Raw genomic sequence first — 26514 nt, 5'->3', positions numbered from 1 at the left:
AAGAGGCGAAAAGGAGAAAAACGTAAAAAAACGTGAAAAAAAAGTAAGAGGAAGAGAAGGGAAAAAAAGGTGGAAATGGGTTTAAAAGTGATTTCGGCGGAGAAATATATATATATATATATATATATATATATATATATACGCGCACACACACACATATATATAAACGTATTCTCCGTTGAGATATTGCAGCCGCTGCTGTGTCCAGGCCCAGGAGCCTTAGCACTGTGCTGTGATGTCACTCAATACCACTGACATCACTAGGTGTAAACAACATCTCTCCTTTGCTGTGTATGTGACTATGGAGCTGTTTGGTGATGTCGTCTATTATGGCCTTCATAGAAGCAACAGGAGATTGTTGCATCCATCTAGAACCCTCAGAACTACAGTGCTATGATGTCACTCACTTCCACAGGCCTTGCAGAGTGTAAACAACAACAACCCAGCTTTGTTGTGTATGTAACCATAGGGATTTGTGATGTCACCTAGAACCTTCACAGCAGCGACAGCTTTATGAGGAGCATCAGCACTGCTCTGCCTGAGCAGAACCATCACCGCCATAGGTTGTCAAATAACCCGGGTTTAACCCACACAGGTAAGTCCAATGGGGTGCAGGCATGTCCTCTATGCTTACAGCTTCCCGTGGGTGTTGGTTTGATACCGTTTGGGGACAGCCAAGGAGGCATCTGCAGGCAACAAAGGTAGGTGTGTGCTTGTGTGTGTGTTTCCTATGCAGATCCTAAGCCCAGTGTCACATGCAAGTAGGAGGAGTAAGAAGGGTTCCTGGCAAATCCGGGTTATGGATTGCATTTAAAAAGGCCCCGTGGGAGTGCAATGGGCCCCTGTCTTGCTGCTTAGCAATAATGGTATGGGTTTAGGTTCTGCTGTGTGTACTGGTGGTTGACTGCCCCCCAGCCCAGAGTGTGCATGGAAAATTGTCTGGCAGCCTCCCTGACAGCAAGCAGTGATAGTGCCCATGAAGGGCACCTTGTTGGGCCCGCCCCTTTCACGGTTATCGCTTCTCGGCCTTTTGGCTAAGATCAAGTGTAGTATCTGTTCTTATCAGTTTAATATCTGATACGTCCCCTATCTGGGGACCATATATTAAATGGATTTTTGAGAACGGGGGCCGATTTCGAAGCTTGCTTCCGTCGCCCTATGCATTGACCCGATATGGCAGTATCTTCGGGTACAGTGCACCACCCCCTTACAGGGTTAAAAAGAAAGATTCCTACTTTCATTGCTACCTGCTTGCTGGCTAGCCAGCTAGCCAGCCCTGTGGGCCTTGCTGCTGCTGCAGCCAAAAAACAAAAGGTGGTGCTGCTGCTGCTTCTGCTGCTTCTGCTGCTTCTGCTTCTGCTTGTGTCTGGCCGCTGTTGGAGCGTCCAGGCACAGGACTTCTGCTGCTGCTGACTAAATGGCCTCCTTAATTGGATCATTTGAGTAGCCAGCACACCTGTGCAGGTAGGGCATGACATGATAGGCAGCTGCCTTGATAGCGGGTGGGTGCTGAATGTTCCTAATTGACAAAATAAGATTAATGCTTATGAAGAAATATAAAATCTCATCCCTTCCCCAATATCGTGCCACACCCCTACCCCTTAATTCCCTGGTTGAACTTGATGGACATATGTCTTTTTTCGACCGTACTAACTATGTAACTATGTAACATAACATGGGGGGGGGGGGGGGGGGGTCTCCTGGCTGTTCACACAGGTGTGTCATTGCTGTACATTGACCATGCATTGCTTCTGTGGTATTGCAAAGGCAAAGACAAATGCTTCCAGCCATCCATTGCACTAATGGATTGGTCATCAGCTGGCTGTCTATGTCCCGCATCAATATAGACCAAAGTACAGAGGGTTAGGCTATGCTATTGTGCACCTACCTGATGCATCAGAAGGTGCGAGGCCCTTGCTAAATTCTGTGCACAGACTTTGAGATCTATACTTTAGACTGTATCTAAACCTGCTCCAACATGGACTGACATTCTGGCCAACTTTCAGCCGATGCGACTTGTCTGTCGCTGAACAGTCGCTTTTTATGTATTCAGCACCTATGTATAATGTTGTAAAAATGCTCTAGAAGCTAAAGTCGCAGAAATGTCACACATATTTGGCCTGCAACTTTCTGTGCGACAAATTCAGACAGGAAAAATCAGTATAAATCCTTAGAAAATTATCCCCCAGTGTCTCCATCTGCTGGCGGTATTGAATAAGCATTGCTGCACTGATGGGGTATGCATTAGACGAAAAAAAAGAAGAAAAAGAAGAATAATACGCCCAGAAAAGAGGCGAAAAGGAGAAAAACGTAAAAAAACGTGAAAAAAAAGTAAGAGGAAGAGAAGGGAAAAAAAGGTGGAAATGGGTTTAAAAGTGATTTCGGCGGAGAAATATATATATATATATATATATATATATATATATATATATATATACGCGCACACACACACATATATATAAACGTATTCTCCGTTGAGATATTGCAGCCGCTGCTGTGTCCAGGCCCAGGAGCCTTAGCACTGTGCTGTGATGTCACTCAATACCACTGACATCACTAGGTGTAAACAACATCTCTCCTTTGCTGTGTATGTGACTATGGAGCTGTTTGGTGATGTCGTCTATTATGGCCTTCATAGAAGCAACAGGAGATTGTTGCATCCATCTAGAACCCTCAGAACTACAGTGCTATGATGTCACTCACTTCCACAGGCCTTGCAGAGTGTAAACAACAACAACCCAGCTTTGTTGTGTATGTAACCATAGGGATTTGTGATGTCACCTAGAACCTTCACAGCAGCGACAGCTTTATGAGGAGCATCAGCACTGCTCTGCCTGAGCAGAACCATCACCGCCATAGGTTGTCAAATAACCCGGGTTTAACCCACACAGGTAAGTCCAATGGGGTGCAGGCATGTCCTCTATGCTTACAGCTTCCCGTGGGTGTTGGTTTGATACCGTTTGGGGACAGCCAAGGAGGCATCTGCAGGCAACAAAGGTAGGTGTGTGCTTGTGTGTGTGTTTCCTATGCAGATCCTAAGCCCAGTGTCACATGCAAGTAGGAGGAGTAAGAAGGGTTCCTGGCAAATCCGGGTTATGGATTGCATTTAAAAAGGCCCCGTGGGAGTGCAATGGGCCCCTGTCTTGCTGCTTAGCAATAATGGTATGGGTTTAGGTTCTGCTGTGTGTACTGGTGGTTGACTGCCCCCCAGCCCAGAGTGTGCATGGAAAATTGTCTGGCAGCCTCCCTGACAGCAAGCAGTGATAGTGCCCATGAAGGGCACCTTGTTGGGCCCGCCCCTTTCACGGTTATCGCTTCTCGGCCTTTTGGCTAAGATCAAGTGTAGTATCTGTTCTTATCAGTTTAATATCTGATACGTCCCCTATCTGGGGACCATATATTAAATGGATTTTTGAGAACGGGGGCCGATTTCGAAGCTTGCTTCCGTCGCCCTATGCATTGACCCGATATGGCAGTATCTTCGGGTACAGTGCACCACCCCCTTACAGGGTTAAAAAGAAAGATTCCTACTTTCATTGCTACCTGCTTGCTGGCTAGCCAGCTAGCCAGCCCTGTGGGCCTTGCTGCTGCTGCAGCCAAAAAACAAAAGGTGGTGCTGCTGCTGCTTCTGCTGCTTCTGCTTCTGCTTGTGTCTGGCCGCTGTTGGAGCGTCCAGGCACAGGACTTCTGCTGCTGCTGACTAAATGGCCTCCTTAATTGGATCATTTGAGTAGCCAGCACACCTGTGCAGGTAGGGCATGACATGATAGGCAGCTGCCTTGATAGCGGGTGGGTGCTGAATGTTCCTAATTGACAAAATAAGATTAATGCTTATGAAGAAATATAAAATCTCATCCCTTCCCCAATATCGCGCCACACCCCTACCCCTTAATTCCCTGGTTGAACTTGATGGACATATGTCTTTTTTCGACCGTACTAACTATGTAACTATGTAACATAACATGGGGGGGGGGGGTCTCCTGGCTGTTCACACAGGTGTGTCATTGCTGTACATTGACCATGCATTGCTTCTGTGGTATTGCAAAGGCAAAGACAAATGCTTCCAGCCATCCATTGCACTATTGGATTGGTCATCAGCTGGCTGTCTATGTCCCGCATCAATATAGACCAAAGTACAGAGGGTTAGGCTATGCTATTGTGCACCTACCTGATGCATCAGAAGGTGCGAGGCCCTTGCTAAATTCTGTGCACAGACTTTGAGATCTATACTTTAGACTGTATCTAAACCTGCTCCAACATGGACTGACATTCTGGCCTACTTTCAGCCGATGCGACTTGTCTGTCGCTGAACAGTCGCTTTTTATGTATTCAGCACCTATGTATAATGTTGTAAAAATGCTCTAGAAGCTAAAGTCGCAGAAATGTCACACATATTTGGCCTGCAACTTTCTGTGCGACAAATTCAGACAGGAAAAATCAGTATAAATCCTTAGAAAATTATCCCCCAGTGTCTCCATCTGCTGGCGGTATTGAATAAACATTGCTGCACTGATGGGGTATGCATTAGACGAAAAAAAAGAAGAAAAAGAAGAATAATACGCCCAGAAAAGAGGCGAAAAGGAGAAAAACGTAAAAAAACGTGAAAAAAAGTAAGAGGAAGAGAAGGGAAAAAAAGGTGGAAATGGGTTTAAAAGTGATTTCGGCGGAGAAATATATATATATATATATATATATATATATATATATATATATATACGCGCACACACACACATATATATAAACGTATTCTCCGTTGAGATATTGCAGCCGCTGCTGTGTCCAGGCCCAGGAGCCTTAGCACTGTGCTGTGATGTCACTCAATACCACTGATATCACTAGGTGTAAACAACATCTCTCCTTTGCTGTGTATGTGACTATGGAGCTGTTTGGTGATGTCGTCTATTATGGCCTTCATAGAAGCAACAGGAGATTGTTGCATCCATCTAGAACCCTCAGAACTACAGTGCTATGATGTCACTCACTTCCACAGGCCTTGCAGAGTGTAAACAACAACAACCCAGCTTTGTTGTGTATGTAACCATAGGGATTTGTGATGTCACCTAGAACCTTCACAGCAGCGACAGCTTTATGAGGAGCATCAGCACTGCTCTGCCTGAGCAGAACCATCACCGCCATAGGTTGTCAAATAACCCGGGTTTAACCCACACAGGTAAGTCCAATGGGGTGCAGGCATGTCCTCTATGCTTACAGCTTCCCGTGGGTGTTGGTTTGATACCGTTTGGGGACAGCCAAGGAGGCATCTGCAGGCAACAAAGGTAGGTGTGTGCTTGTGTGTGTGTTTCCTATGCAGATCCTAAGCCCAGTGTCACATGCAAGTAGGAGGAGTAAGAAGGGTTCCTGGCAAATCCGGGTTATGGATTGCATTTAAAAAGGCCCCGTGGGAGTGCAATGGGCCCCTGTCTTGCTGCTTAGCAATAATGGTATGGGTTTAGGTTCTGCTGTGTGTACTGGTGGTTGACTGCCCCCCAGCCCAGAGTGTGCATGGAAAATTGTCTGGCAGCCTCCCTGACAGCAAGCAGTGATAGTGCCCATGAAGGGCACCTTGTTGGGCCCGCCCCTTTCACGGTTATCGCTTCTCGGCCTTTTGGCTAAGATCAAGTGTAGTATCTGTTCTTATCAGTTTAATATCTGATACGTCCCCTATCTGGGGACCATATATTAAATGGATTTTTGAGAACGGGGGCCGATTTCGAAGCTTGCTTCCGTCGCCCTATGCATTGACCCGATATGGCAGTATCTTCGGGTACAGTGCACCACCCCCTTACAGGGTTAAAAAGAAAGATTCCTACTTTCATTGCTACCTGCTTGCTGGCTAGCCAGCTAGCCAGCCCTGTTGGCCTTGCTGCTGCTGCAGCCAAAAAACAAAAGGTGGTGCTGCTGCTGCTTCTGCTGCTTCTGCTTCTGCTTGTGTCTGGCCGCTGTTGGAGCGTCCAGGCACAGGACTTCTGCTGCTGCTGACTAAATGGCCTCCTTAATTGGATCATTTGAGTAGCCAGCACACCTGTGCAGGTAGGGCATGACATGATAGGCAGCTGCCTTGATAGCGGGTGGGTGCTGAATGTTCCTAATTGACAAAATAAGATTAATGCTTATGAAGAAATATAAAATCTCATCCCTTCCCCAATATCGCGCCACACCCCTACCCCTTAATTCCCTGGTTGAACTTGATGGACATATGTCTTTTTTCGACCGTACTAACTATGTAACTATGTAACATAACATGGGGGGGGGGGGGGGTCTCCTGGCTGTTCACACAGGTGTGTCATTGCTGTACATTGACCATGCATTGCTTCTGTGGTATTGCAAAGGCAAAGACAAATGCTTCCAGCCATCCATTGCACTAATGGATTGGTCATCAGCTGGCTGTCTATGTCCCGCATCAATATAGACCAAAGTACAGAGGGTTAGGCTATGCTATTGTGCACCTACCTGATGCATCAGAAGGTGCGAGGCCCTTGCTAAATTCTGTGCACAGACTTTGAGATCTATACTTTAGACTGTATCTAAACCTGCTCCAACATGGACTGACATTCTGGCCTACTTTCAGCCGATGCGACTTGTCTGTCGCTGAACAGTCGCTTTTTATGTATTCAGCACCTATGTATAATGTTGTAAAAATGCTCTAGAAGCTAAAGTCGCAGAAATGTCACACATATTTGGCCTGCAACTTTCTGTGCGACAAATTCAGACAGGAAAAATCAGTATAAATCCTTAGAAAATTATCCCCCAGTGTCTCCATCTGCTGGCGGTATTGAATAAGCATTGCTGCACTGATGGGGTATGCATTAGACGAAAAAAAAGAAGAAAAAGAAGAATAATACGCCCAGAAAAGAGGCGAAAAGGAGAAAAACGTAAAAAAACGTGAAAAAAAGTAAGAGGAAGAGAAGGGAAAAAAAGGTGGAAATGGGTTTAAAAGTGATTTCGGCGGAGAAATATATATATATATATATATATATATATATATATACGCGCACACACACACATATATATAAACGTATTCTCCATTGAGATATTGCAGCCGTTGCTGTGTCCAGGCCCAGGAGCCTTAGCACTGTGCTGTGATGTCACTCAATACCACTGACATCACTAGGTGTAAACAACATCTCTCCTTTGCTGTGTATGTGACTATGGAGCTGTTTGGTGATGTCGTCTATTATGGCCTTCATAGAAGCAACAGGAGATTGTTGCATCCATCTAGAACCCTCAGAACTACAGTGCTATGATGTCACTCACTTCCACAGGCCTTGCAGAGTGTAAACAACAACAACCCAGCTTTGTTGTGTATGTAACCATAGGGATTTGTGATGTCACCTAGAACCTTCACAGCAGCGACAGCTTTATGAGGAGCATCAGCACTGCTCTGCCTGAGCAGAACCATCACCGCCATAGGTTGTCAAATAACCCGGGTTTAACCCACACAGGTAAGTCCAATGGGGTGCAGGCATGTCCTCTATGCTTACAGCTTCCCGTGGGTGTTGGTTTGATACCGTTTGGGGACAGCCAAGGAGGCATCTGCAGGCAACAAAGGTAGGTGTGTGCTTGTGTGTGTGTTTCCTATGCAGATCCTAAGCCCAGTGTCACATGCAAGTAGGAGGAGTAAGAAGGGTTCCTGGCAAATCCGGGTTATGGATTGCATTTAAAAAGGCCCCGTGGGAGTGCAATGGGCCCCTGTCTTGCTGCTTAGCAATAATGGTATGGGTTTAGGTTCTGCTGTGTGTACTGGTGGTTGACTGCCCCCCAGCCCAGAGTGTGCATGGAAAATTGTCTGGCAGCCTCCCTGACAGCAAGCAGTGATAGTGCCCATGAAGGGCACCTTGTTGGGCCCGCCCCTTTCACGGTTATCGCTTCTCGGCCTTTTGGCTAAGATCAAGTGTAGTATCTGTTCTTATCAGTTTAATATCTGATACGTCCCCTATCTGGGGACCATATATTAAATGGATTTTTGAGAACGGGGGCCGATTTCGAAGCTTGCTTCCGTCGCCCTATGCATTGACCCGATATGGCAGTATCTTCGGGTACAGTGCACCACCCCCTTACAGGGTTAAAAAGAAAGATTCCTACTTTCATTGCTACCTGCTTGCTGGCTAGCCAGCTAGCCAGCCCTGTGGGCCTTGCTGCTGCTGCAGCCAAAAAACAAAAGGTGGTGCTGCTGCTGCTTCTGCTGCTTCTGCTTCTGCTTGTGTCTGGCCGCTGTTGGAGCGTCCAGGCACAGGACTTCTGCTGCTGCTGACTAAATGGCCTCCTTAATTGGATCATTTGAGTAGCCAGCACACCTGTGCAGGTAGGGCATGACATGATAGGCAGCTGCCTTGATAGCGGGTGGGTGCTGAATGTTCCTAATTGACAAAATAAGATTAATGCTTATGAAGAAATATAAAATCTCATCCCTTCCCCAATATCGCGCCACACCCCTACCCCTTAATTCCCTGGTTGAACTTGATGGACATATGTCTTTTTTCGACCGTACTAACTATGTAACTATGTAACATAACATGGGGGGGGGGGGGGGGGGGTCTCCTGGCTGTTCACACAGGTGTGTCATTGCTGTACATTGACCATGCATTGCTTCTGTGGTATTGCAAAGGCAAAGACAAATGCTTCCAGCCATCCATTGCACTAATGGATTGGTCATCAGCTGGCTGTCTATGTCCCGCATCAATATGGACCAAAGTACAGAGGGTTAGGCTATGCTATTGTGCACCTACCTGATGCATCAGAAGGTGCGAGGCCCTTGCTAAATTCTGTGCACAGACTTTGAGATCTATACTTTAGACTGTATCTAAACCTGCTCCAACATGGACTGACATTCTGGCCTACTTTCAGCCGATGCGACTTGTCTGTCGCTGAACAGTCGCTTTTTATGTATTCAGCACCTATGTATAATGTTGTAAAAATGCTCTAGAAGCTAAAGTCGCAGAAATGTCACACATATTTGGCCTGCAACTTTCTGTGCGACAAATTCAGACAGGAAAAATCAGTATAAATCCTTAGAAAATTATCCCCCAGTGTCTCCATCTGCTGGCGGTATTGAATAAGCATTGCTGCACTGATGGGGTATGCATTAGACGAAAAAAAAGAAGAAAAAGAAGAATAATACGCCCAGAAAAGAGGCGAAAAGGAGAAAAACGTAAAAAAACGTGAAAAAAAAGTAAGAGGAAGAGAAGGGAAAAAAAGGTGGAAATGGGTTTAAAAGTGATTTCGGCGGAGAAATATATATATATATATATATATACGCGCACACACACACATATATATAAACGTATTCTCCGTTGAGATATTGCAGCCGCTGCTGTGTCCAGGCCCAGGAGCCTTAGCACTGTGCTGTGATGTCACTCAATACCACTGACATCACTAGGTGTAAACAACATCTCTCCTTTGCTGTGTATGTGACTATGGAGCTGTTTGGTGATGTCGTCTATTATGGCCTTCATAGAAGCAACAGGAGATTGTTGCATCCATCTAGAACCCTCAGAACTACAGTGCTATGATGTCACTCACTTCCACAGGCCTTGCAGAGTGTAAACAACAACAACCCAGCTTTGTTGTGTATGTAACCATAGGGATTTGTGATGTCACCTAGAACCTTCACAGCAGCGACAGCTTTATGAGGAGCATCAGCACTGCTCTGCCTGAGCAGAACCATCACCGCCATAGGTTGTCAAATAACCCGGGTTTAACCCACACAGGTAAGTCCAATGGGGTGCAGGCATGTCCTCTATGCTTACAGCTTCCCGTGGGTGTTGGTTTGATACCGTTTGGGGACAGCCAAGGAGGCATCTGCAGGCAACAAAGGTAGGTGTGTGCTTGTGTGTGTGTTTCCTATGCAGATCCTAAGCCCAGTGTCACATGCAAGTAGGAGGAGTAAGAAGGGTTCCTGGCAAATCCGGGTTATGGATTGCATTTAAAAAGGCCCCGTGGGAGTGCAATGGGCCCCTGTCTTGCTGCTTAGCAATAATGGTATGGGTTTAGGTTCTGCTGTGTGTACTGGTGGTTGACTGCCCCCCAGCCCAGAGTGTGCATGGAAAATTGTCTGGCAGCCTCCCTGACAGCAAGCAGTGATAGTGCCCATGAAGGGCACCTTGTTGGGCCCGCCCCTTTCACGGTTATCGCTTCTCGGCCTTTTGGCTAAGATCAAGTGTAGTATCTGCATTTGGTCTGGTCGGAAGGTGTCTGTGGTACCCCGCTTCTCGGCCTTGGGGGATTGTCTCTCCTTACGGAGGGACTTCACCCCCTTGCTGCTATTGGGGAGCGGGCTTAGTCCACAGACAACGGGTTGCGATCCCCCTGTCTCTGGGACCTTGTGTCTCAGAAGGCATTTTCGGTACGTTGAGCGTTACCTGTAGCTTCGGAAGCACCTAGGGTACCCCCGACCTCTGCCTTGGGTAAGGGTTCCGCTTTTATAGCGGGATTCCGAGCCCCTGCTGCTATTGGGGAAGGGGCTTAGTCCCTGGGTGTGGAAGATGCCGTTCTCCTGGGCTTTCCCCTCTGGGGAAATGTCGATGCGAAATACCATCCGCATAGAGGTGTCGGAGAGCCATCGTCAGTTGAAGAACCTCCGCTTCATTGCGGAGGTGATTCTTCTTGACTACTTCCGCCTCAATAGGGAGGACATCCTGTGTCTAAATGACCAGGAAAGCCGTGGCCTGTATACCGTCACCTTCACGGCCACGGCGTGTTGCGATAACATCTATGCAACCTTGTCTGGTGCGGACCAGAGGGACGATCGACTCGACGGTCTTTCGTTCCAGTTCCTCTATGGTGAGGAACATATACCGTTGGTGGTGGCTATGCACAGCCCTCATGTGACCACGGAGGATATAGCCACTTTTCTTCGACGATACTGCGAAGAGGTGCGATTCGCAAACAAAATCTTGAACTCCGTGCGGTTCTGGAACGGCAAGAGGAAGTTCTGGGTCAAGCTCCGTAAGGATCCCGGTGGTATTGGGGGTCTTTGCCATCCGCCCCCAAATTTTGCCATCGGGAGAGTTCGGGGCTTCCTGTTCTATCCTCAAATGCCTATGTATTGCCGAAATTGCTTGAGGTTTGGCCACACCCAGGAGACCTGCGGCGCGGAGCGTGTGATTCGCTGCAATAGGTGTGGCCAAGAAGGTCACATAGCCTCAAGATGTAGCCATACGATAAGGTGCAACCTCTGCGGAGAGGAAAATCACAATTTTAATTCCTGTCCCCATAAAGCAAAAACTACGATGGGTGGGTCAAGGCTGGGCCCACCCAAAGAGGGGACAGGACAAAAGACGTCCTTTTTTAAGATGCCCAAACCCCAGATGGCAGGTACTGATGGGTCCAGGCCCAAGACCTCTGGTGCTCCATCGGGGGGCCCACCGGTGGTAGTGCTAGGGGGAGGCCATGGGGATTCCACGAAGCCCGGGCGGGTGATCGAGTTTACTGCCCGGGAAATTGAAAGACGTCGATCGACTTCCTACCTGGCTCAAGAGCCCGCCAAAACTTCTGAAGGGGGCTCACCTGTGGCGGGTGGCAGCCGACGGGCCTCGGTGGGGGCAGAGGTGGACCCAAAATTGCAACATAAGCCAGGTACTGGCTTGGCCCAGGGTCGCCCTGCTCCGGACGAAGAGGCCCCGGTGAAAGCCCGCCGGAAGGGGAGCCAGGTGGCCAGGTCTGAGCCCGGTCCTGTTACTCCGCCTATACAGGACAGGGCCAAGAAGACAAGTGGCGCCAAACCAGGGTTTGCTGCCCCGCCAGCAGTGGACCCGGTGGGTAAAACTGGCCATCGTCGATCGATGGGGAAGTTGGAGCAACAGTCCTCAGCAACGCTTGCTGGGGAACAAGCGATGAAAACTTCCCAAGGTAGCGGCAAAGGTTCCGGAAAAGAGGCCTCACAGGCCCCTGTGCAGCAGTTCCAGTCGTCAAAAGATGAAAGAAGACGCAGATCCATCAGCCGGGGGCCAGAGATTACATCGAGTGAGAGCAACACAGAGGATATGGACAGCAGTGTGACATTTAAAAGACAAAGAGAAGAAGAAGAGGAAGACATTCAAAGGAAAGCGGCGTGCCGTAGTTCGGACGAGAGCGAGCTCAGGGTCGGGGCATCATCGATCTCAAGCTCCGACCCTCAGAACATCAAGGAGCTGATGACCCCGCAGGCGGGGGATGACGGTACGCAGCTTATTATTGACTTTGATTCTCCAAGCACGGACTCTCCATAAACTATGCCTATTGTAAAAATTGCCTCACTCAATGTGAGGTCCTTAAAGAGCCCTGATCGCAGGGCTGCTTTATTTTCTTATCTAGAGACATGTGACTTTGACCTTTGCCTGCTACAAGAATGTGGAATCCCTAGTAAAATGGACTATAAAGACTTAAAAGAAGACTGGAAGCTGGGCCCATCCATATGGTCCGGTGCAAATGACTGTCGTTCTGTGGGTGTTGGGCTGCTCTGCCGAGGCCAGTCCTTTTCTATTCATACAGTAACTGAGATTGTGCCTGGCAGAGCTCTTTTAATTCATCTATATTTTAATGGACTTTTAATTCGTGTTTTAAATGTGTATGCCCCTCCTGATAAACAGGAGCGGGCAGAACTATTTGAAATTTTACCACTGTTTTGTGTTGGGTCTTCCCCCCTGCTGGTGGGAGGTGATTTTAACTGCATACGTGATGGGGAACACCGGCAGGGTGGGGATATTAATCGTAAAGACCGCACTTCTTACCTGCTTAAAAATTTTATTGATGATTTTAATTTGAAAGATTGCTGGAAGGATCTCTTGCCGGAGGACCCCGGGCGCCACATGGTCCAATGGAAGAGTGAGCTCCAGAATCAATTTTATTTTTTCCTCTAGAGCTTTTAAACCCCTGAAATGCACGCTCGAGCAGAATATCTTCTCTGATCATAAGCTCCTCTTGGTGGGCCTGGAGCTAGAGGGGGAGCAAAAAGCAAAAAGGGGCCTCTGGAGATTAAACACCACACTCCTAGAGGACCCTGAGATAAAAGAGGAGTTTGTGCGGACCTACCAATGCTGGCAATCACAAAGAAAACCCCACGAGCCTATGCTGCACTGGTGGGAGGGCACCAAATCTAAAATCAGATTTTTTTTTATCAAAGCAGGTAAGAAGAAGGCAAAAATGGAAAAACAGTGGTTTTATGTTCTTAACATGCGTTTAAATGTACTTTTTAAATCTGTTCTTATCAGTTTAATATCTGATACGTCCCCTATCTGGGGACCATATATTAAATGGATTTTTGAGAACGGGGGCCGATTTCGAAGCTTGCTTCCGTCGCCCTATGCATTGACCCGATATGGCAGTATCTTCGGGTACAGTGCACCACCCCCTTACAGGGTTAAAAAGAAAGATTCCTACTTTCATTGCTACCTGCTTGCTGGCTAGCCAGCTAGCCAACCCTGTGGGCCTTGCTGCTGCTGCAGCCAAAAAACAAAAGGTGGTGCTGCTGCTGCTTCTGCTGCTTCTGCTTCTGCTTGTGTCTGGCCGCTGTTGGAGCGTCCAGGCACAGGACTTCTGCTGCTGCTGACTAAATGGCCTCCTTAATTGGATCATTTGAGTAGCCAGCACACCTGTGCAGCTAGGGCATGACATGATAGGCAGCTGCCTTGATAGCGGGTGGGTGCTGAATGTACCTAATTGACAAAATAAGATTAATGCTTATGAAGAAATATAAAATCTCATCCCTTCCCCAATATCGCGCCACACCCCTACCCCTTAATTCCCTGGTTGAACTTGATGGACATATGTCTTTTTTCGACCGTACTAACTATGTAACTATGTAACATAACATGGGGGGGGGGGGGGGTCTCCTGGCTGTTCACACAGGTGTGTCATTGCTGTACATTGACCATGCATTGCTTCTGTGGTATTGCAAAGGCAAAGACAAATGCTTCCAGCCATCCATTGCACTAATGGATTGGTCATCAGCTGGCTGTCTATGTCCCGCATCAATATAGACCAAAGTACAGAGGGTTAGGCTATGCTATTGTGCACCTACCTGATGCATCAGAAGGTGCGAGGCCCTTGCTAAATTCTGTGCACAGACTTTGAGATCTATACTTTAGACTGTATCTAAACCTGCTCCAACATGGACTGACATTCTGGCCTACTTTCAGCCGATGCGACTTGTCTGTCGCTGAACAGTCGCTTTTTATGTATTCAGCACCTATGTATAATGTTGTAAAAATGCTCTAGAAGCTAAAGTCGCAGAAATGTCACACATATTTGGCCTGCAACTTTCTGTGCGACAAATTCAGACAGGAAAAATCAGTATAAATCCTTAGAAAATTATCCCCCAGTGTCTCCATCTGCTGGCGGTATTGAATAAGCATTGCTGCACTGATGGGGTATGCATTAGACGAAAAAAAAAGAAGAAAAAGAAGAATAATACGCCCAGAAAAGAGGCGAAAAGGAGAAAAACGTAAAAAAACCTGAAAAAAAAGTAAGAGGAAGAGAAGGGAAAAAAAGTGGAAATGGGTTTAAAAGTGATTTCGGCGGAGAAATATATATAGATATATATATATATATATATATATATATATATACGCGCACACACACACATATATATAAACGTATTCTCCGTTGAGATATTGCAGCCGCTGCTGTGTCCAGGCCCAGGAGCCTTAGCACTGTGCTGTGATGTCACTCAATACCACTGACATCACTAGGTGTAAACAACATCTCTCCTTTGCTGTGTATGTGACTATGGAGCTGTTTGGTGATGTCGTCTATTATGGCCTTCATAGAAGCAACAGGAGATTGTTGCATCCATCTAGAACCCTCAGAACTACAGTGCTATGATGTCACTCACTTCCACAGGCCTTGCAGAGTGTAAACAACAACAACCCAGCTTTGTTGTGTATGTAACCATAGGGATTTGTGATGTCACCTAGAACCTTCACAGCAGCGACAGCTTTATGAGGAGCATCAGCACTGCTCTGCCTGAGCAGAACCATCACCGCCATAGGTTGTCAAATAACCCGGGTTTAACCCACACAGGTAAGTCCAATGGGGTGCAGGCATGTCCTCTATGCTTACAGCTTCCCGTGGGTGTTGGTTTGATACCGTTTGGGGACAGCCAAGGAGGCATCTGCAGGCAACAAAGGTAGGTGTGTGCTTGTGTGTGTGTTTCCTATGCAGATCCTAAGCCCAGTGTCACATGCAAGTAGGAGGAGTAAGAAGGGTTCCTGGCAAATCCGGGTTATGGATTGCATTTAAAAAGGCCCCGTGGGAGTGCAATGGGCCCCTGTCTTGCTGCTTAGCAATAATGGTATGGGTTTAGGTTCTGCTGTGTGTACTGGTGGTTGACTGCCCCCCAGCCCAGAGTGTGCATGGAAAATTGTCTGGCAGCCTCCCTGACAGCAAGCAGTGATAGTGCCCATGAAGGGCACCTTGTTGGGCCCGCCCCTTTCACGGTTATCGCTTCTCGGCCTTTTGGCTAAGATCAAGTGTAGTATCTGTTCTTATCAGTTTAATATCTGATACGTCCCCTATCTGGGGACCATATATTAAATGGATTTTTGAGAACGGGGGCCGATTTCGAAGCTTGCTTCCGTCGCCCTATGCATTGACCCGATATGGCAGTATCTTCGGGTACAGTGCACCACCCCCTTACAGGGTTAAAAAGAAAGATTCCTACTTTCATTGCTACCTGCTTGCTGGCTAGCCAGCTAGCCAGCCCTGTGGGCCTTGCTGCTGCTGCAGCCAAAAAACAAAAGGTGGTGCTGCTGCTGCTTCTGCTTCTGCTTGTGTCTGGCTGCTGTTGGAGCGTCCAGGCACAGGACTTCTGCTGCTGCTGACTAAATGGCCTCCTTAATTGGATCATTTGAGTAGCCAGCACACCTGTGCAGGTAGGGCATGACATGATAGGCAGCTGCCTTGATAGCGGGTGGGTGCTGAATGTTCCTAATTGACAAAATAAGATTAATGCTTATGAAGAAATATAAAATCTCATCCCTTCCCCAATATCGCGCCACACCCCTACCCCTTAATTCCCTGGTTGAACTTGATGGACATATGTCTTTTTTCGACCGTACTAACTATATAACTATGTAACATAACATGGGGGGGGGGGGGGTCTCCTGGCTGTTCACACAGGTGTGTCATTGCTGTACATTGACCATGCATTGCTTCTGTGGTATTGCAAAGGCAAAGACAAATGCTTCCAGCCATCCATTGCACTAATGGATTGGTCATCAGCTGGCTGTCTATGTCCCGCATCAATATAGACCAAAGTACAGAGGGTTAGGCTATGCTATTGTGCACCTACCTGATGCATCAGAAGGTGCGAGGCCCTTGCTAAATTCTGTGCACAGACTTTGAGATCTATACTTTAGACTGTATCTAAACCTGCTCCAACATGGACTGACATTCTGGCCTACTTTCAGCCGATGCGACTTGTCTGTCGCTGAACAGTCGCTTTTTATGTATTCAGCACCTATGTATAATGTTGTAAAAATGCTCTAGAAGCTAAAGTCGCAGAAATGTCACACATATTTGGCCTGCAACTTTCTGTGCGACAAATTCAGACAGGAAAAATCAGTATAAATCCTTAGAAAATTATCCCCCAGTGTCTCCATCTGCTGGCGGTATTGAATAAGCATTGCTGCACTGATGGGGTATGCATTAGACGAAAAAAAAGAAGAAAAAGAAGAATAATACACCCAGAAAAGAGGCGAAAAGGAGAAAAACGTAAAAAAACGTGAAAAAAAAGTAAGAGGAAGAGAAGGGAAAAAAAGGTGGAAATGGGTTTAAAAGTGATTTCGGCAGAGAAATATATATATATATATATATATATATATATATATATATATATATATACGCGCACACACACACATATATATAAACGTATTCTCCGTTGAGATATTGCAGCCGCTGCTGTGTCCAGGCCCAGGAGCCTTAGCACTGTGCTGTGATGTCACTCAATACCACTGACATCACTAGGTGTAAACAACATCTCTCCTTTGCTGTGTATGTGACTATGGAGCTGTTTGGTGATGTCGTCTATTATGGCCTTCATAGAAGCAACAGGAGATTGTTGCATCCATCTAGAACCCTCAGAACTACAGTGCTATGATGTCACTCACTTCCACAGGCCTTGCAGAGTGTAAACAACAACAACCCAGCTTTGTTGTGTATGTAACCATAGGGATTTGTGATGTCACCTAGAACCTTCACAGCAGCGACAGCTTTATGAGGAGCATCAGCACTGCTCTGCCTGAGCAGAACCATCACCGCCATAGGTTGTCAAATAACCCGGGTTTAACCCACACAGGTAAGTCCAATGGGGTGCAGGCATGTCCTCTATGCTTACAGCTTCCCGTGGGTGTTGGTTTGATACCGTTTGGGGACAGCCAAGGAGGCATCTGCAGGCAACAAAGGTAGGTGTGTGCTTGTGTGTGTGTTTCCTATGCAGATCCTAAGCCCAGTGTCACATGCAAGTAGGAGGAGTAAGAAGGGTTCCTGGCAAATCCGGGTTATGGATTGCATTTAAAAAGGCCCCGTGGGAGTGCAATGGGCCCCTGTCTTGCTGCTTAGCAATAATGGTATGGGTTTAGGTTCTGCTGTGTGTACTGGTGGTTGACTGCCCCCCAGCCCAGAGTGTGCATGGAAAATTGTCTGGCAGCCTCCCTGACAGCAAGCAGTGATAGTGCCCATGAAGGGCACCTTGTTGGGCCCGCCCCTTTCACGGTTATCGCTTCTCGGCCTTTTGGCTAAGATCAAGTGTAGTATCTGTTCTTATCAGTTTAATATCTGATACGTCCCCTATCTGGGGACCATATATTAAATGGATTTTTGAGAACGGGGGCCGATTTCGAAGCTTGCTTCCGTCGCCCTATGCATTGACCCGATATAGCAGTATCTTCGGGTACAGTGCACCACCCCCTTACAGGGTTAAAAAGAAAGATTCCTACTTTCATTGCTACCTGCTTGCTGGCTAGCCAGCTAGCCAGCCCTGTGGGCCTTGCTGCTGCTGCAGCCAAAAAACAAAAGGTGGTGCTGCTGCTGCTTCTGCTGCTTCTGCTTCTGCTTGTGTCTGGCCGCTGTTGGAGCGTCCAGGCACAGGACTTCTGCTGCTGCTGACTAAATGGCCTCCTTAATTGGATCATTTGAGTAGCCAGCACACCTGTGCAGGTAGGGCATGACATGATAGGCAGCTGCCTTGATAGCGGGTGGGTGCTGAATGTTCCTAATTGACAAAATAAGATTAATGCTTATGAAGAAATATAAAATCTCATCCCTTCCCCAATATCGCGCCACACCCCTACCCCTTAATTCCCTGGTTGAACTTGATGGACATATGTCTTTTTTCGACCGTACTAACTATGTAACTATGTAACATAACATGGGGGGGGGGGGTCTCCTGGCTGTTCACACAGGTGTGTCATTGCTGTACATTGACCATGCATTGCTTCTGTGGTATTGCAAAGGCAAAGACAAATGCTTCCAGCCATCCATTGCACTAATGGATTGGTCATCAGCTGGCTGTCTATGTCCCGCATCAATATAGACCAAAGTACAGAGGGTTAGGCTATGCTATTGTGCACCTACCTGATGCATCAGAAGGTGCGAGGCCCTTGCTAAATTCTGTGCACAGACTTTGAGATCTATACTTTAGACTGTATCTAAACCTGCTCCAACATGGACTGACATTCTGGCCTACTTTCAGCCGATGCGACTTGTCTGTCGCTGAACAGTCGCTTTTTATGTATTCAGCACCTATGTATAATGTTGTAAAAATGCTCTAGAAGCTAAAGTCGCAGAAATGTCACACATATTTGGCCTGCAACTTTCTGTGCGACAAATTCAGACAGGAAAAATCAGTATAAATCCTTAGAAAATTATCCCCCAGTGTCTCCATCTGCTGGCGGTATTGAATAAGCATTGCTGCACTGATGGGGTATGCATTAGACGAAAAAAAAGAAGAAAAAGAAGAATAATACGCCCAGAAAAGAGGCGAAAAGGAGAAAAACGTAAAAAAACGTGAAAAAAAAGTAAGAGGAAGAGAAGGGAAAAAAAGGTGGAAATGGGTTTAAAAGTGATTTCGGCGGAGAATATATATATATATATATATATATATATATATATATATATATATATATACGCGCACACACACACATATATATAAACGTATTCTCCGTTGAGATATTGCAGCCGCTGCTGTGTCCAGGCCCAGGAGCCTTAGCACTGTGCTGTGATGTCACTCAATACCACTGACATCACTAGGTGTAAACAACATCTCTCCTTTGCTGTGTATGTGACTATGGAGCTGTTTGGTGATGTCGTCTATTATGGCCTTCATAGAAGCAACAGGAGATTGTTGCATCCATCTAGAACCCTCAGAACTACAGTGCTATGATGTCACTCACTTCCACAGGCCTTGCAGAGTGTAAACAACAACAACCCAGCTTTGTTGTGTATGTAACCATAGGGATTTGTGATGTCACCTAGAACCTTCACAGCAGCGACAGCTTTATGAGGAGCATCAGCACTGCTCTGCCTGAGCAGAACCATCACCGCCATAGGTTGTCAAATAACCCGGGTTTAACCCACACAGGTAAGTCCAATGGGGTGCAGGCATGTCCTCTATGCTTACAGCTTCCCGTGGGTGTTGGTTTGATACCGTTTGGGGACAGCCAAGGAGGCATCTGCAGGCAACAAAGGTAGGTGTGTGCTTGTGTTTGTGTTTCCTATGCAGATCCTAAGCCCAGTGTCACATGCAAGTAGGAGGAGTAAGAAGGGTTCCTGGCAAATCCGGGTTATGGATTGCATTTAAAAAGGCCCCGTGGGAGTGCAATGGGCCCCTGTCTTGCTGCTTAGCAATAATGGTATGGGTTTAGGTTCTGCTGTGTGTACTGGTGGTTGACTGCCCCCCAGCCCAGAGTGTGCATGGAAAATTGTCTGGCAGCCTCCCTGACAGCAAGCAGTGATAGTGCCCATGAAGGGCACCTTGTTGGGCCCGCCCCTTTCACGGTTATCGCTTCTCGGCCTTTTGGCTAAGATCAAGTGTAGTATCTGTTCTTATCAGTTTAATATCTGATACGTCCCCTATCTGGGGACCATATATTAATTGGATTTTTGAGAACGGGGGCCAATTTCGAAGCTTGCTTCCGTCGCCCTATGCATTGACCCGATATGGCAGTATCTTCGGGTACAGTGCACCACCCCCTTACAGGGTTAAAAAGAAAGATTCCTACTTTCATTGCTACCTGCTTGCTGGCTAGCCAGCTAGCCAGCCCTGTGGGCCTTGCTGCTGCTGCAGCCAAAAAACAAAAGGTGGTGCTGCTGCTGCTTCTGCTGCTTCTGCTTCTGCTTGTGTCTGGCCGCTGTTGGAGCGTCCAGGCACAGGACTTCTGCTGCTGCTGACTAAATGGCCTCCTTAATTGGATCATTTGAGTAGCCAGCACACCTGTGCAGGTAGGGCATGACATGATAGGCAGCTGCCTTGATAGCGGGTGGGTGCTGAATGTTCCTAATTGACAAAATAAGATTAATGCTTATGAAGAAATATAAAATCTCATCCCTTCCCCAATATCGCGCCACACCCCTACCCCTTAATTCCCTGGTTGAACTTGATGGACATATGTCTTTTTTCGACCGTACTAACTATGTAACTATGTAACATAACATGGGGGGGGGGGTCTCCTGGCTGTTCACACAGGTGTGTCATTGCTGTACATTGACCATGCATTGCTTCTGTGGTATTGCAAAGGCAAAGACAAATGCTTCCAGCCATCCATTGCACTAATGGATTGGTCATCAGCTGGCTGTCTATGTCCCGCATCAATATAGACCAAAGTACAGAGGGTTAGGCTATGCTATTGTGCACCTACCTGATGCATCAGAAGGTGCGAGGCCCTTGCTAAATTCTGTGCACAGACTTTGAGATCTATACTTTAGACTGTATCTAAACCTGCTCCAACATGGACTGACATTCTGGCCTACTTTCAGCCGATGCGACTTGTCTGTCGCTGAACAGTCGCTTTTTATGTATTCAGCACCTATGTATAATGTTGTAAAAATGCTCTAGAAGCTAAAGTCGCAGAAATGTCACACATATTTGGCCTGCAACTTTCTGTGCGACAAATTCAGACAGGAAAAATCAGTATAAATCCTTAGAAAATTATCCCCCAGTGTCTCCATCTGCTGGCGGTATTGAATAAGCATTGCTGCACTGATGGGGTATGCATTAGACGAAAAAAAGAAGAAAAAGAAGAATAATACGCCCAGAAAAGAGGCGAAAAGGAGAAAAACGTAAAAAAACGTGAAAAAAAAGTAAGAGGAAGAGAAGGGAAAAAAAGGTGGAAATGGGTTTAAAAGTGATTTCGGCGGAGAAATATATATATATATATATATATATATATATATACGCGCACACACACACATATATATAAACGTATTCTCCGTTGAGATATTGCAGCCGCTGCTGTGTCCAGGCCCAGGAGCCTTAGCACTGTGCTGTGATGTCACTCAATACCACTGACATCACTAGGTGTAAACAACATCTCTCCTTTGCTGTGTATGTGACTATGGAGCTGTTTGGTGATGTCGTCTATTATGGCCTTCATAGAAGCAACAGGAGATTGTTGCATCCATCTAGAACCCTCAGAACTACAGTGCTATGATGTCACTCACTTCCACAGGCCTTGCAGAGTGTAAACAACAACAACCCAGCTTTGTTGTGTATGTAACCATAGGGATTTGTGATGTCACCTAGAACCTTCACAGCAGCGACAGCTTTATGAGGAGCATCAGCACTGCTCTGCCTGAGCAGAACCATCACCGCCATAGGTTGTCAAATAACCCGGGTTTAACCCACACAGGTAAGTCCAATGGGGTGCAGGCATGTCCTCTATGCTTACAGCTTCCCGTGGGTGTTGGTTTGATACCGTTTGGGGACAGCCAAGGAGGCATCTGCAGGCAACAAAGGTAGGTGTGTGCTTGTGTGTGTGTTTCCTATGCAGATCCTAAGCCCAGTGTCACATGCAAGTAGGAGGAGTAAGAAGGGTTCCTGGCAAATCCGGGTTATGGATTGCATTTAAAAAGGCCCCGTGGGAGTGCAATGGGCCCCTGTCTTGCTGCTTAGCAATAATGGTATGGGTTTAGGTTCTGCTGTGTGTACTGGTGGTTGACTGCCCCCCAGCCCAGAGTGTGCATGGAAAATTGTCTGGCAGCCTCCCTGACAGCAAGCAGTGATAGTGCCCATGAAGGGCACCTTGTTGGGCCCGCCCCTTTCACGGTTATCGCTTCTCGGCCTTTTGGCTAAGATCAAGTGTAGTATCTGTTCTTATCAGTTTAATATCTGATACGTCCCCTATCTGGGGACCATATATTAAATGGATTTTTGAGAACGGGGGCCGATTTCGAAGCTTGCTTCCGTCGCCCTATGCATTGACCCGATATGGCAGTATCTTCGGGTACAGTGCACCACCCCCTTACAGGGTTAAAAAGAAAGATTCCTACTTTCATTGCTACCTGCTTGCTGGCTAGCCAGCTAGCCAGCCCTGTGGGCCTTGCTGCTGCTGCAGCCAAAAAACAAAAGGTGGTGCTGCTGCTGCTTCTGCTGCTTCTGCTTCTGCTTGTGTCTGGCCGCTGTTGGAGCGTCCAGGCACAGGACTTCTGCTGCTGCTGACTAAATGGCCTCCTTAATTGGATCATTTGAGTAGCCAGCACACCTGTGCAGGTAGGGCATGACATGATAGGCAGCTGCCTTGATAGCGGGTGGGTGCTGAATGTTCCTAATTGACAAAATAAGATTAATGCTTATGAAGAAATATAAAATCTCATCCCTTCCCCAATATCGCGCCACACCCCTACCCCTTAATTCCCTGGTTGAACTTGATGGACATATGTCTTTTTTCGACCGTACTAACTATGTAACTATGTAACATAACATGGGGGGGGGGGGGTCTCCTGGCTGTTCACACAGGTGTGTCATTGCTGTACATTGACCATGCATTGCTTCTGTGGTATTGCAAAGGCAAAGACAAATGCTTCCAGCCATCCATTGCACTAATGGATTGGTCATCAGCTGGCTGTCTATGTCCCGCATCAATATAGACCAAAGTACAGAGGGTTAGGCTATGCTATTGTGCACCTACCTGATGCATCAGAAGGTGCGAGGCCCTTGCTAAATTCTGTGCACAGACTTTGAGATCTATACTTTAGACTGTATCTAAACCTGCTCCAACATGGACTGACATTCTGGCCTACTTTCAGCCGATGCGACTTGTCTGTCGCTGAACAGTCGCTTTTTATGTATTCAGCACCTATGTATAATGTTGTAAAAATGCTCTAGAAGCTAAAGTCGCAGAAATGTCACACATATTTGGCCTGCAACTTTCTGTGCGACAAATTCAGACAGGAAAAATCAGTATAAATCCTTAGAAAATTATCCCCCAGTGTCTCCATCTGCTGGCGGTATTGAATAAGCATTGCTGCACTGATGGGGTATGCATTAGACGAAAAAAAAGAAGAAAAAGAAGAATAATATGCCCAGAAAAGAGGCGAAAAGGAGAAAAACGTAAAAAAAACGTGAAAAAAAAGTAAGAGGAAGAGAAGGGAAAAAAAGGTGGAAATGGGTTTAAAAGTGATTTCGGCGGAGAAATATATATATATATATATATATATATATATATATATATATATATATACGCGCACACACACACATATATATAAACGTATTCTCCGTTGAGATATTGCAGCCGCTGCTGTGTCCAGGCCCAGGAGCCTTAGCACTGTGCTGTGATGTCACTCAATACCACTGACATCACTAGGTGTAAACAACATCTCTCCTTTGCTGTGTATGTGACTATGGAGCTGTTTGGTGATGTCGTCTATTATGGCCTTCATAGAAGCAACAGGAGATTGTTGCATCCATCTAGAACCCTCAGAACTACAGTGCTATGATGTCACTCACTTCCACAGGCCTTGCAGAGTGTAAACAACAACAACCCAGCTTTGTTGTGTATGTAACCATAGGGATTTGTGATGTCACCTAGAACCTTCACAGCAGCGACAGCTTTATGAGGAGCATCAGCACTGCTCTGCCTGAGCAGAACCATCACCGCCATAGGTTGTCAAATAACCCGGGTTTAACCCACACAGGTAAGTCCAATGGGGTGCAGGCATGTCCTCTATGCTTACAGCTTCCCGTGGGTGTTGGTTTGATACCGTTTGGGGACAGCCAAGGAGGCATCTGCAGGCAACAAAGGTAGGTGTGTGCTTGTGTGTGTGTTTCCTATGCAGATCCTAAGCCCAGTGTCACATGCAAGTAGGAGGAGTAAGAAGGGTTCCTGGCAAATCCGGGTTATGGATTGCATTTAAAAAGGCCCCGTGGGAGTGCAATGAGCCCCTGTCTTGCTGCTTAGCAATAATGGTATGGGTTTAGGTTCTGCTGTGTGTACTGGTGGTTGACTGCCCCCCAGCCCAGAGTGTGCATGGAAAATTGTCTGGCAGCCTCCCTGACAGCAAGCAGTGATAGTGCCCATGAAGGGCACCTTGTTGGGCCCGCCCCTTTCACGGTTATCGCTTCTCGGCCTTTTGGCTAAGATCAAGTGTAGTATCTGTTCTTATCAGTTTAATAATCTGATACGTCCCCTATCTGGGGACCATATATTAAATGGATTTTGAGAACGGGGGCCGATTTCGAAGCTTGCTTCCGTCGCCCTATGCATTGACCCGATATGGCAGTATCTTCGGGTACAGTGCACCACCCCCTTACAGGGTTAAAAAGAAAGATTCCTACTTTCATTGCTACCTGCTTGCTGGCTAGCCAGCTAGCCAGCCCTGTGGGCCTTGCTGCTGCTGCAGCCAAAAAACAAAAGGTGGTGCTGCTGCTGCTTCTGCTGCTTCTGCTTCTGCTTGTGTCTGGCCGCTGTTGGAGCATCCAGGCACAGGACTTCTGCTGCTGCTGACTAAATGGCCTCCTTAATTGGATCATTTGAGTAGCCAGCACACCTGTGCAGGTAGGGCATGACATGATAGGCAGCTGCCTTGATAGCGGGTGGGTGCTGAATGTTCCTAATTGACAAAATAAGATTAATGCTTATGAAGAAATATAAAATCTCATCCCTTCCCCAATATCGCGCCACACCCCTACCCCTTAATTCCCTGGTTGAACTTGATGGACATATGTCTTTTTTCGACCGTACTAACTATGTAACTATGTAACATAACATGGGGGGGGGGTCTCCTGGCTGTTCACACAGGTGTGTCATTGCTGTACATTGACCATGCATTGCTTCTGTGGTATTGCAAAGGCAAAGACAAATGCTTCCAGCCATCCATTGCACTAATGGATTGGTCATCAGCTGGCTGTCTATGTCCCGCATCAATATAGACCAAAGTACAGAGGGTTAGGCTATGCTATTGTGCACCTACCTGATGCATCAGAAGGTGCGAGGCCCTTGCTAATTCTGTGCACAGACTTTGAGATCTATACTTTAGACTGTATCTAAACCTGCTCCAACATGGACTGACATTCTGGCCTACTTTCAGCCGATGCGACTTGTCTGTCGCTGAACAGTCGCTTTTTATGTATTCAGCACCTATGTATAATGTTGTAAAAATGCTCTAGAAGCTAAAGTCGCAGAAATGTCACACATATTTGGCCTGCAACTTTCTGTGCGACAAATTCAGACAGGAAAAATCAGTATAAATCCTTAGAAAATTATCCCCCAGTGTCTCCATCTGCTGGCGGTATTGAATAAGCATTGCTGCACTGATGGGGTATGCATTAGACGAAAAAAAGAAGAAAAAGAAGAATAATACGCCCAGAAAAGAGGCGAAAAGGAGAAAAACGTAAAAAAACGTGAAAAAAAAGTAAGAGGAAGAGAAGGGAAAAAAAGGTGGAAATGGGTTTAAAAGTGATTTCGGCGGAGAAATATATATATATATATATATATATATATATATATATATATATATATATACGCGCACACACACACATATATATAAACGTATTCTCCGTTGAGATATTGCAGCCGCTGCTGTGTCCAGGCCCAGGAGCCTTAGCACTGTGCTGTGATGTCACTCAATACCACTGACATCACTAGGTGTAAACAACATCTCTCCTTTGCTGTGTATGTGACTATGGAGCTGTTTGGTGATGTCGTCTATTATGGCCTTCATAGAAGCAACAGGAGATTGTTGCATCCATCTAGAACCCTCAGAACTACAGTGCTATGATGTCACTCACTTCCACAGGCCTTGCAGAGTGTAAACAACAACAACCCAGCTTTGTTGTGTATGTAACCATAGGGATTTGTGATGTCACCTAGAACCTTCACAGCAGCGACAGCTTTATGAGGAGCATCAGCACTGCTCTGCCTGAGCAGAACCATCACCGCCATAGGTTGTCAAATAACCCGGGTTTAACCCACACAGGTAAGTCCAATGGGGTGCAGGCATGTCCTCTATGCTTACAGCTTCCCGTGGGTGTTGGTTTGATACCGTTTGGGGACAGCCAAGGAGGCATCTGCAGGCAACAAAGGTAGGTGTGTGCTTGTGTGTGTG

General features: G+C 46.7%; 10 non-coding genes and 1 pseudogene across 10 annotated transcripts; all 11 read left to right on the top strand.

Moving 5' to 3' along the window:
• Positions 1–1014: 1014 nt before the first annotated feature.
• LOC130345030 (U2 spliceosomal RNA) lies at positions 1015–1205 on the top strand. Its single transcript, XR_008883811.1, has one exon. It is a non-coding gene; the product is annotated as a U2 spliceosomal RNA (small nuclear RNA).
• A 2105-nt stretch (positions 1206–3310) lies between these two features.
• On the top strand, positions 3311–3501 carry LOC130345029 (U2 spliceosomal RNA). Its single transcript, XR_008883810.1, has one exon. It is a non-coding gene; the product is annotated as a U2 spliceosomal RNA (small nuclear RNA).
• A 2088-nt stretch (positions 3502–5589) lies between these two features.
• LOC130345028 (U2 spliceosomal RNA) lies at positions 5590–5780 on the top strand. The gene has a single exon (XR_008883809.1). It is a non-coding gene; the product is annotated as a U2 spliceosomal RNA (small nuclear RNA).
• A 2081-nt stretch (positions 5781–7861) lies between these two features.
• On the top strand, positions 7862–8052 carry LOC130345026 (U2 spliceosomal RNA). Its single transcript, XR_008883808.1, has one exon. It is a non-coding gene; the product is annotated as a U2 spliceosomal RNA (small nuclear RNA).
• A 2074-nt stretch (positions 8053–10126) lies between these two features.
• LOC130345010 (U2 spliceosomal RNA) lies at positions 10127–10344 on the top strand (annotated as a pseudogene).
• A 2792-nt stretch (positions 10345–13136) lies between these two features.
• Positions 13137–13326, top strand: LOC130345002 (U2 spliceosomal RNA). Its single transcript, XR_008883790.1, has one exon. It is a non-coding gene; the product is annotated as a U2 spliceosomal RNA (small nuclear RNA).
• Positions 13327–15416: 2090 nt separating this feature from the next.
• On the top strand, positions 15417–15607 carry LOC130345025 (U2 spliceosomal RNA). The gene has a single exon (XR_008883807.1). It is a non-coding gene; the product is annotated as a U2 spliceosomal RNA (small nuclear RNA).
• Positions 15608–17691: 2084 nt separating this feature from the next.
• Positions 17692–17882, top strand: LOC130345044 (U2 spliceosomal RNA). The gene has a single exon (XR_008883825.1). It is a non-coding gene; the product is annotated as a U2 spliceosomal RNA (small nuclear RNA).
• Positions 17883–19974: 2092 nt separating this feature from the next.
• LOC130345056 (U2 spliceosomal RNA) lies at positions 19975–20165 on the top strand. Its single transcript, XR_008883836.1, has one exon. It is a non-coding gene; the product is annotated as a U2 spliceosomal RNA (small nuclear RNA).
• Positions 20166–22240: 2075 nt separating this feature from the next.
• Positions 22241–22431, top strand: LOC130345024 (U2 spliceosomal RNA). The gene has a single exon (XR_008883806.1). It is a non-coding gene; the product is annotated as a U2 spliceosomal RNA (small nuclear RNA).
• A 2093-nt stretch (positions 22432–24524) lies between these two features.
• Positions 24525–24715, top strand: LOC130345001 (U2 spliceosomal RNA). The gene has a single exon (XR_008883789.1). It is a non-coding gene; the product is annotated as a U2 spliceosomal RNA (small nuclear RNA).
• Positions 24716–26514: the final 1799 nt, after the last annotated feature.

This window comes from Hyla sarda, unplaced genomic scaffold (genome assembly GCF_029499605.1).
Source record: "Hyla sarda isolate aHylSar1 unplaced genomic scaffold, aHylSar1.hap1 scaffold_740, whole genome shotgun sequence".
NCBI lineage: Eukaryota > Metazoa > Chordata > Amphibia > Anura > Hylidae > Hyla > Hyla sarda.
The sequence above is the reverse complement of the archived record's forward strand: the minus strand, read 5'-3'. Positions and strand labels throughout refer to the sequence as shown.